This window comes from Marmota marmota, unplaced genomic scaffold (genome assembly GCF_001458135.2).
Source record: "Marmota marmota marmota unplaced genomic scaffold, marMar, whole genome shotgun sequence".
Classification (NCBI taxonomy): domain Eukaryota; kingdom Metazoa; phylum Chordata; class Mammalia; order Rodentia; family Sciuridae; genus Marmota; species Marmota marmota.
Window position 1 is genome coordinate 50450855 of NW_026000229.1, and position 11186 is coordinate 50462040.

General features: G+C 40.2%; 1 pseudogene; it reads right to left on the reverse strand.

Annotated features, from left to right (window-relative positions):
- Nucleotides 1-205: 205 nt before the first annotated feature.
- On the reverse strand, nucleotides 206-10660 carry LOC107137880 (annotated as a pseudogene).
- Between the last annotated feature and the right edge of the window lie 526 nt (nucleotides 10661-11186).

Consider the following 11186-nt stretch of genomic DNA (forward strand, 5'->3'; position numbering starts at 1 on the left):
AGCATCTGTGCCCCATCCAGAGTCCCCTGAGTGTGACTGATAGGAACTGGCAAAGCTGGGAGGGCAGCAGTGACTCAGGCATAAGGAAGTATTTAGAGATTCCAGGATAGACAAACACTGAGGCAATGGAACAAAACTCAGAGGGGTTTTTTTTTTTTTTTTAATTTTTAAATCTGGAGTTTCCAAAAGGAAAAATTAAGTGCTTTCTTCTGATCTCCTCTACAATCAACCCTGATCAGAGGGGGTGGGCCGAGGAGCCAACCCTCTGGATCCTTTTCCATCCTGTGATTTCTTCTCAGGCCCAGCAAAGGCCTCCCAATTTACTAACTTGCAAGATGATTTACCAGCTGTCTCTTCCCCCAGGAGGTAAACAGGCAATAAAATAAATGAAATTCCTATTCTTTATGACTCGACCTCCATAAATCATCACTCACCCTGGGTGAGCATTTATCTCTAAAGCATCCCCAAATATTTAAAATGCTATTTCCTTTATTTTGAGTGAAATGTAAGAAATAAGCAAAGAAGCCAATGATAATGTGTTTTAGTGCAAGGACAATTCTGCCAGTAATAACTGTTGAATTTCAGAAAATGGGAGAGTTAGAGGGGGTGTGCATGTGTGTGTGTGTGTGTGTGTGTGAGAGAGAGAGAGAGAGAGAGAGAGAATTTTTTTTTAAATNTCTCCCAGCACTGCCTGTGATTCCATGCATCAGCTTTATGATTGCCTTTTCTGCCCATTACCCTACAGATTTTAAATGAGTAAACGCCTTGAAGAGAAAATCAGTGCAGCATAGATGTGTATAAGAGACAGGGATTAGACTCACATTTGGGACGTTAGGTCCTCACAGGACTTTGACAGATAAGATCATATGGAATATTATTTGGCATATTTGATTACTTGTGAACCCTATCTTGAACTAAAAGCTCATTGTGCCCAAATAGGGGGTGTTTCTGTGGTGCCAAGGAAGGGGGTGCTTTTCTGTCACCATGACAACAAGCATTTGCATTAAGAGCAGGCTCCTCAGGCCACATTACAGTCACGTGGCCTGGAGGGACCCCTTTGAAGCCCTTGTAATCTTTTCCTAAGCACAATTGTTAACATCTGAACATAATCATTAACCATGTTCTGTAACAGATAATTATCCTCTGTAGTTAGCATTTTCTACCCCCGAGTGCTCTGCGAAATTCAAGGAGTGCAAGACCTACTTGAGCTTTCCTTTGCCTAACCAAGTACAATAAAGCCATTTGGCTTCTCATGGAAATCTGGGAAAGTTTACATTTTGTGCAAAAATATTGTGTTGATCCTGACATCATGTGTACCTGTCATCATGCGATCTGGGCTGTTTTTTGACCCCATCTTTGCATATCTATAGCAGGCAATTTCTCCAATTTTCTGGTCTCCCTTCTGTCTCAATCTCCTCTTTCCCCCAGTAATATCTGCATACTTATTAAACTTCTAGTGCTAATTGGTGCTTTGGATTTATGGCACTTGCTGGAACATATAGGCTGACTTTTTTTTTTTTTGGAAGAGTTTTCCTGTGAATTTCTCTTTACTACTTGATAGCATTCCTTAAGACTCCTAAGGTTTGTGCCTTGACCCAGGGAATTCACGTTTCTCTTTTGGCCTTAGTTTGCCCAGGAAAATCTTTCTTGCCCAGGGCAGAGTCTCCTCTTCCAAATTTTCAAACCATATTAAATATCTGAGGGATGCAGTCAATATTTCAGGGGAGCTAGGTGAAATGAATGTTGAGAGTGTTGTTCAAAAAAGAGGAATAGAATCAAGAAAACTCCAAATCCCAAACTGTAAGAGAAATTGATCTTACTAACATCTTTCCAAGGATATTGCACTCTGTTTTCATTTTACAAGTAGGATGCAGAATTATTTTGATGATTAAAGGGTGCATATGTGTTTTCAATGTTACCTGGCTGGAGGAGCTGGAGTCTAGAGGTGAAGCACCTGAGTGGTTAACCGGGGCTGTCTCTTATTGGATAGGGGTGGTATGTGAGGAAGGAGAAATGTGGATCACACTTCTACCACACTTGTCCTGATCATTTTTTTTTTTTTTGCCAATAAAATTTGACCAAAATAAGCTCCCAGAGCTATAGGGGAACCATGTTTTCTGAACTCTAAATAAGGATCCACAGCAAAGCCATCCATCACCCTTGTGTTGGTGATGGAATCGAGTTTCCAAACCCATGCAACTGGAGGAAGTAGTCAGGCTCTATTGCAAAGAGAAAAAGGCTCAGGAGAGGAGGCAAAGGTGAGCTTGCTGACTGAGGGTGGGGTATTCCACCCTGAATACATACATAGAGATACATTATATACCTTTATTACATTATCTATTATAAAAAGATGTATAATGTATATGTCCAATATGAGTATTATGTGTGTACATAAATAAAAATAAATAAATAAATAAATAAGTATATATATTTATTTATGAGCTGCTCAGGCCTTCAAACAGCAGCTGGCTGGGCCACTTCTATCTTCTCAATTTGCCTTCGGCTCCAGCTTCCTGGTTCCTACAGCATCATAGTTTTGTCCACCCTTCCCCCAAAAGCACAGAAAATGGGGCCAATCCCCTATTTGTGCTGCACTGCAGGCAAAGCTTCTATCATAATGAGGTCCCTTGTGATGTAGAAACCAATAAACTTCTACCACAAATACCCAATAGTGAAGCAAATTATACAGGTCTCTCAGTTGAGCATTGCTTTATTTAATATATTCATCCACAGTAGGTATAAAATCGTCACTTGTATGGGAAAAACTTACCGGGTTCTGACAGTTTTTGTGTGTGCATATGTGTGTGGTAAACTTTAACATTACATTGAGCAAAGGCCTTTGAGAATAAGGTGCTGAAAGTGGGTGCAGAGACCTCATCTGGTCATATTTACGAAGACCTAACGCAGAGGAAATTCTTGATGCATAGAATATAATTTCCCCAAATGGAAAGTGGCCAAGGTGCTGGAGTTTAGACCGCCTATTCTTACACACAGTGGGGTATTTTAAGACCCTCCCTTGTCGTAACCAATTGGACACAATTTTCAGGGATGCATGACAATGTGCCAGGGCAGGAAGACAGCAGCTGGCTGTTTGGCTGATCCATTGTTCTTCATTAATTTGACATTTTTTTTTGGTCAGAGCCCTGGTGGGGATGAGCTCATTTGGAGTCTCTCTGCCTGCCACATGTCAGTTCAGGAATATTCCAAAGCAATGTAGCATTTGTTATGTGATGTGGGTTCCAGGCCAAATGATGGGATCCAATCAATGTGGATAATCTTTTACTCTTTGGCAAAATTAATAAACAATTACTGTGACTCCAGCCAGTCAGGAGGCAGCTTATTCACAATAGTGCAGTGCCTCAGGGACAAACTGAACTGGTCTGGTCCTTGATTCGCCTCAGCCAAACAATAGTTCTGTTAGATACACCAATCAGTATGTGGGGGTCCATAGGGGCACTGCCACAGCTCTGCACTGATACCCATCAGATAAGCTGATTAAATCTGCATTAATCACAGGGCCCAGTGAAAGTGCTGTCAGTGCCCTTGAATATTGTCAGGAGGATCAATTGCCTCAGCTTGGAAAAATAAATGCCTTTTCTATCACTGGTGGAAGCTATCACCTGGTTATAATATCCTTGTACACTGGTATAATCTTTCAATTAATTAGCACTGAGAATACATTCTACCCCACGACCTCATGTATATTCTATTCAGGGAACACGTAGCAAGAGAGATTGAGTTTTTCTATTCCTTATAGAGAGTAACGTGCCAACTCCTTTGGTGGCCTACAGGACTGACATTATTGACTTCTGTCTCCTGCCTGATCATTCTCTGCTCCTCTTTCTTCATGTGCTCTGCTTCCCAGATGATGGCCTTCTTTTCTGTCCTAGGACTTTTTGTTTAATTGCCTCTGCCTGGAATGCTTTGCCCTCCAGATGTGTGCATGACTGCCTCTCTCTTGTCACATCTCAGCTTCAATGCTACCTCCCCGTGGAGTCTTCTCTGATTAGCATCCATATTGCATCATCCTGGCTTAGTTCCTCCATTGTGCTTTTGCCATCTGCAATCTCTTGTTGGACAAGCTATTTGTCTCTAATGTAGCTCCACCAAATTCACCGCTGGCTCCCCAGCCACTGGTGTTGAGTCTGGTAAAAACGTGGTGCTTAACAGACCCTATTGAATGAATGAATTTCTTTTGCTCTGGATATTTATTTGGCCAAGTCAGTAGTAGTAGGGTTCAGAGGAAGAACATGTCACTAGAGGGCTTAGACACTCCTAGTCTGCCTCTAATTTATAGGTTGGCCTTGGGCAAGTCACTCAATGTGACTGGGCTAAGTGACCACATTAGGTCTCCTCAGCTCTAAGAAAATATTTCCAAATGCTTTTAGTTGAGAGTAAAGCAAGTTGGGTAATGAGTATTTTGTCTTGATCATTAGTTTTAATCTTGAAGAGGATAGGAGTAAACTATAAAAGTTTGTGCCAGGGTGAGATGGGAAGGAACCACCTATGAAGATATTGGCATGAAAATCATTGCATAACTTCCATAGTCTGTTCAGCAGATATCCAGCCAGTGTTCCCATCTGGGAGGCCAGTTCTCTCTTTGGTGACCTGTGTTCTAATGAATTCAATAAAATGAAATTAGGTCACTAATAAATGAAAAAAAAAAATTGAACAGTCATTATAGAATACTTTTTGCTTAGATTACCTAAGGTCCAGTTCCTCTCACAAGATCTTGTGAAGGGAGCTCAGGAAAAACTATAGGAAAAGCTGAGGAGAAGTTGGTAGAAGGTCTCCATGCTCCTGCCCCACTGGGGCCCAGGGCTGCTCTTTTCCTGTGTGGGTGAAACCTCACCCTCATTCTCACCTAAACTCTTCATGTTCAGGAAGCCTAGGAAGCAGGTTCAGGAGGTGAGGTGGCTTTATGGTTCCTAGCTTCAAAAAGCGCTGCACCTTCATATGTTTTGCAGGACAAGCAGTTTGAAAGGCAGCAAGTGGCAGAGTGCTTGTGTGGAAGTGGAGATACGACTCCCAAGGGTGAGGGCTCAATGCTGTCTTTTGAGAAACACACAAAAATGAGGCTGTTAACCAAAACCAGAACAGGAAAATCAACTGCACATAAATTCTTCAGTGAAAATAAGACGTGATTTTCAATAGGAATTTTGGAGCAGTAGTTTTGTTTCAAAAGATAAAAGTTGTACTGATGCAATTTTCTGATATTGTTGCTTGTTTCTTACACGTCAGCCCTCCAACCTACCCTGCCACATTACACACACTGAATGGAATGGTTTTTATTTCCCTTCTGAGGCAGAAAACATGAAAATGCAACTTTTCAGAGAAGCTTTCTGTTGAAGACTCACTACTGCCAGTGAAGAATTTTCCTGTGGTCTACATGAAAAATAATCATCTTATGTCTAATCAGCCTGTGTTCTCTGAGAAATGATTTTACTGGAGGGAAAACACATTTTTATTGAAAACCATTTGGGTTTTTAAAAATAGATTATTTTATATGGATGTACTAGGTTTTCGACTATGATAAGCTTAACACTTAAAGCAGGTCATTGTTCTTGTCATGACCACCTAGAAAACTTGAATAAAGTACAAAAGAGAAGTTTGTCTGAAAGCATCAGAGAGATCCAAACCTTTTAGGACTTGAAGGGCCAAATTCTGGAAAGAAGGAAGTTCATTGAAATAAGTGCATTTTTTTTTTTTTCAGATGCTACTTAAATCCTTGGGAATGGGACAAGATGTGGAGCATTTGGGCACAGGGTTGACTTCTAAGAGTCAGAAAAGATTGTCCAGCTTTAAACAATTCTATGAAGCCAGAGGGGCAGAAATTAGGATCCAGGTGTGTAGAGCAGTCAGGATTAAGTGTCCGAGATCCTAGAGAAAAGAGGATCAGATGCTGCACTGATTTTCTCTTCAAGGCGTTTACTCATTTAAAATCTGTAGGGTAATGGGCAGAAAAGGCAATCATAAAGCTGATGCATGGAATCACAGGCAGTGCTGGGAGACAAAAATTTGAGTTCAGGGTTCATCAAGGAGGAGGAACTATAAGAAATATCATAGATTCTCAATAGGGGTGCTTGGGAGGGCTAAACTTCAGGAGTGAAACAGAAATATAGTGAACTTGATAATTACTGAAAAAAAAAATCCTGAGTATGATTAGATCTTGATTGGGTTGAGGTGATGTGCTGCTACAGTGCTCTGCAGAGAATAGGGTGACCTTCTTTAGAGAGAGATAATGAACAGTTCTATAAGTTTTCATGTATAGAATTCATCATTCAATGAAAATTATCAATTATATTAAGAGGAAAACATAGACTTTAGAAAAACAGACCAAAAAATGACACAGATATCGGAATGATCAAACATTTACTTTAAAATAACTGTGATTAATTAATTAATTCAAGAAAATAGAAGAAATTCACTGAGAATAAGAATTTATATTTAAAAAATCAAATAGAAAATCTGGAAATTAAAAAAAAAAATCCCATTGCAACTGAAATTAAGAACCAAATAGATAGGTTAGGGTTGTGGCTCAGCGGTAGAGCACTTGCCTAGCACGTTCAAGGCCCTGGGTTTGAAGCTCAGCACCACATAAAATAAATAAATAAATAAAGGTATTGTGCCTGACTACAATTAAAAAATAAATATACTAAAAAAAAAAAAAAAAGAACAAAGTAGATGGGTTTAATAGCTACTAAGACTCAAGTAAGGGGAGAATGATGAGCTGTATAATAGGTGAGTAGAAATAGCCATACTGAAATGTGGAGGGGAAAAAAGATATAAAATATGCAAAAGAGTATAAGAAATGTGGAACATGGTGAATAGGTATAATATTTGAGTTTAAATTCCACAAGAGGAGAGAGAACAGGGTAGAAGAATATTTGAAGATATAGATAACTAAAACCTATTAAAAACATTAGGTTTTAAGATGCAAAAACTTAGTATGAATCCAAAGCAAGATAAATACAATGAAAGCCATAACTAGATACATTATAATAAAACTAATAAAATCCATGGACAAAAAACCAAACAAAAACAAAAACAAAAACAAAAAACCCAAAACACAACAAAATCCTTAAAGGTAAAAGACAGACATATACTTTACCTTTCAAGGGGCAACAATAAGATAGACAGCTAACTTCTCAGCAGAAACAATGCACTCCAGAAAGCAATGGCATGGTGTCTATAATGTGCTGAAAGAAAAAAAATTGCCAAGCTAGAATTTTACATAAAAAAAATCATTCCAAAGTTTAGGGCATAAAAAAGAAATTTCAGACAATAATAAAGTTCTAGACAATATATCCAAACCAGAAATCCAGATGACAAAATTTTATAAAATGGACAAAAGGCATGAACAGGTATTTCACATTATATATATATATATATATATAGCAGTTTTAAAATAAAACTCTTCTAAGTTCCAAAGCATAGTTTCATAATTTATTAAAACTTTTGGGTGGATGAAATAATAATCAATGCTATTCCAGGCTTAAATATCAAATCCAGGAAGATAGAACTTTATTTTTTCAATTTGCAGAATACATTTTATCACATGTACTTTACCAGGAGGAAACAGAAGCAAAGAGGTAAGTGATTGCCTAAATTCATTAAGGTGGAGGCATTAGGAGGAGTCACATTTTTAGATCATTTATCCCTTTGACACTTCAACTATTACTGGGAAGATACAGATTTGACATTGGTCTCTGTTTTCATACAACCTACATTTTAATGCTATGAGATAGACCATAAACAAATGATGAGCATTTTGAAGAAGAATGGAGCAAGTCAGAGGGTAGAACGGTATAAAATTACTTGTTTAGGTAAACTGATTTGGTCCTGATTTAGTCAATCTTCTTCTTCTTCTTTTTTCTGCTGTAATTAAAAGACATGACAAGAACAATTTTAGATGAAGAAAAGTTGATTGGGGGCCTCATGGTTTCAAAGGTCTCAGTCTACCACCAAGTCAATCCATTCAAGTGGATTAATGCACTGATTAGGTTAAGGCTCTCATAAACCAATCATTTCATCTCTAAACTTTCTTGCATTGTCTCCCACATGAGTTTTGGGGGAACATCTAATATCTAAACCCTAACAGGGCCTCTTTAGGAGGTGGTATGTGAATAGAGCCCTAAATGAAGTGAGGGAACCAGCCATGTAAATATTTGGGAGAAGAACATTCCAGGCTCCAAGAAAAAAAATGTGACTGGTACAGAAGGAGTGAAGGTAAGAGTGAGGGTGAGGACTTCAAGGTTTACTCTCAGTGTTATCATTCATTGGAGGATTTCAAGCAAGAAGTAATAGAAATCAGCCTAAGTTTTAAAATAATTATTCTGCCTGCTGTGTGGAGAATAAATGGGGCTAAGGGTGGATTCAGAGACACCATTTAAGAGTGTTAACATTATTCCAGGAGAGAATTGATAGTGGCTTAGACTAGAATGAAAGCAGTGAATTAGTGAGAAATGATTGTATTTGGAATGTATATTTAAAATATAGTCAATAGGATGGAAATATAAGCTATTATAGTCATTATGAAAACCTAAATGGGGATTCTTTAAAAAACTAAAAATAAATAAATAAATAAATAAATAGAATTTCCATTTGGTCTCAGTAGGTGTTCCAAGGATTTAAAATCAGTGTATTGAAGAGATGTCAGGACTCCTGTGTTCACTGCAACATCATTCACAATTGATAAGTTTTGAAATCAACCATAATTATGGATGTGTGTATAAAGAAAATGTGGTATGCATACACAATGGAATACTGTGCAGCCTTTAAAAAGAATAAAATCCTGTCATTCATGGCAACACGAATGAACCTGGAGGACATTTTGTTAAGTGAAATAAGCCAAACACAGAAAGACAATACTGCATGATCTCTTATATACGGATTCTAAGACAACACCAAACTCATAAGAGCCAAGAGGAGAATGGTGGTTACCAGATGCTGGAGGATGAGGGGAATGGGAGATGTTGGTCAACGGACACAAAGTCTCAGGAGAAATAAATTTTTTGAGACCTATTGCATGGCATGATGACTATGGTTAATAAATACATATTCCAAAGCTGCTTAGAGGAAATTTCAGATGTTCTTACTGCAATAGCATTTGAGGTGACGGATGTGCTAATGAGCTTGACTTAATCATTCCACATTGGATACCTACATCATAACATCACTTTGTATTTCATAAATTTGTGCATGCAGAAGTTATCAATTTTCAATAAAAAACAACACAAATAAAACAAATAAGATTTATCTGTGGGTCATTTGTGTGAGATGAGGGAAGAAAGGAGCCAAGGATAATTCCACAATCCTTAGGAGCTTGAGGATGGAGGAAAACTTTGGCCTCAGCAGTGCCTCAGGAGACACACAGCTGGAGGCTAAGCCCAGCAGAGGTGTGCTGCAGAGTGGGCCAGGAAAGCCTCCTGCCTCCCTCTATCTGCCAGTTTCTCATGCTTTTTTGGCTTGGTCTGATTCTGACTTTATGACTTTGTGTGTTTTGTTTGTGCTTTTGTTCTCTTCTAGGAATTGTCACTGCTTGATCCTGTTCCATAGATCTTGAGACAAGATCCAGGTTTTGCTGCTGAGCTGACCCAAGATGGGGCTCCCTGGTCTCCAGGCCTGGGATGTGGGCCTTTGCCCTGAGCTGCATGGGAATCACCCGCAAAGGCACCGCTGAGATCTAGCTGCCAGGGACACAGCTGCAGGGAAGACACCATCCTTTCCTCATTGGAACTGTGGGATGATGTGACCAAGAGTGGCCCCAGCCATTCTGAAGGCACTCAAATTGTCTGTGGTTTAAGCTGGCCAAGGTTCATCCTGGAGCTGGGAGTAGGGTGGGATTCTCGTCCCCGCTCCCCCATGTGTAGGGTGGAAGTCAATTTTTTTTTCCCCTGAGGCAGCACATTTTACTGTTGAGGGCCACAGCTTTGTTGGGATGACGCCTGGCATTTTTGGCAGAACGGAGTGGTTGAGAAGTGACGCCAGCAAGCCATTGAGACGATAATGGTTATGTTAAGCTGTGTATATTAGACCCCTGCTGTCCACCTCAGCCTGATTCCTGAAGAGTTCCCATTGGTTGGGGAGGTGCCAGAGGAGGGATTTCCGGTTGGTGGTTCCTGGAGGAGCCCCAGGCGTGTGGGAGAGTTGCCCCAGAGCGTGTGTGGAATGTGCTGGTGGAGTTCAGAAATAAAGTTTGTTCCTGCTTCAGTGGCTCCTGATTTGTGCCCAGCCAGACTGCGGCATTTTACAGCACAAGCTTTATAAGGAACAGGGGAACACATTTTTCCATACTGTATTCAGTCCAACAGAGCTCAGACTCTGGGGCTCTCGCTCATACACTTCTGTGGAGACTTCAAGCTTTGCCACTTAGCACATTCTCCAGGGTTCTGGTTACCTGATCAGCATTGAAGGTGTTCAAAGAGACATTCTTCTCTTGCAAAAATGAGTAGCGGGCCCAGAGCTTGGACTGCACATCAGAGCATTCCCGGATTAGAATGGGCAGATCGGGATTCGCCTTCTTCAGTTCCACATAGTGTTTCTCAATGAAGTCCCTGACGCCCTGGCTGCAGGGCGAGCACTGGCATAAGTGGATGCGAATCTCATGCAGGCCCAACTTTGCCCCGGCTGCTGCTCAACTGGCTCCGGCCGCTGCCATCTTAGCTAGTACTCAAGCTCCCAGTCTCAGGCCTTCCAGCCAAGTTCTCCAGTCGGACCAATAGCGGACACACAGCCTATGCCATTGATTGGATGACGCAAGGAGACAGGATAAGCTTTAGCCAGTGCTAAAAAAGCATTGTAGACTGCTGGAAGTCAAAATTTGAATGAAAAATTCAACTTTTCTTTCCAAGAGATTAGGGAAATATACAGTGATTGATCTAATCAGAAAATATCCACCTCATGAGGGGAGAGAGGCAGCATGCTTGTGGGGCAGGTGGAGAGAAAATCAGGCACTCTGGGGCATCTGTGGTCCACGAATAATGAACCTATCCTAGGATAACTTTGGGGAGGTCATGACGTAGATGATCTATTCTGAGCTCATTTAGAGACAGACATCTCTGAGGACTTGTACTTAAGTTGAACCACATCCTTCCTTTAGGCATTGTAAGGAAACCACAATGTGTGTGACCAAGTCAGAGCTAGTCCTCCTCCCAAGGAACAGAAACTTCTCAAAAATAATGCTC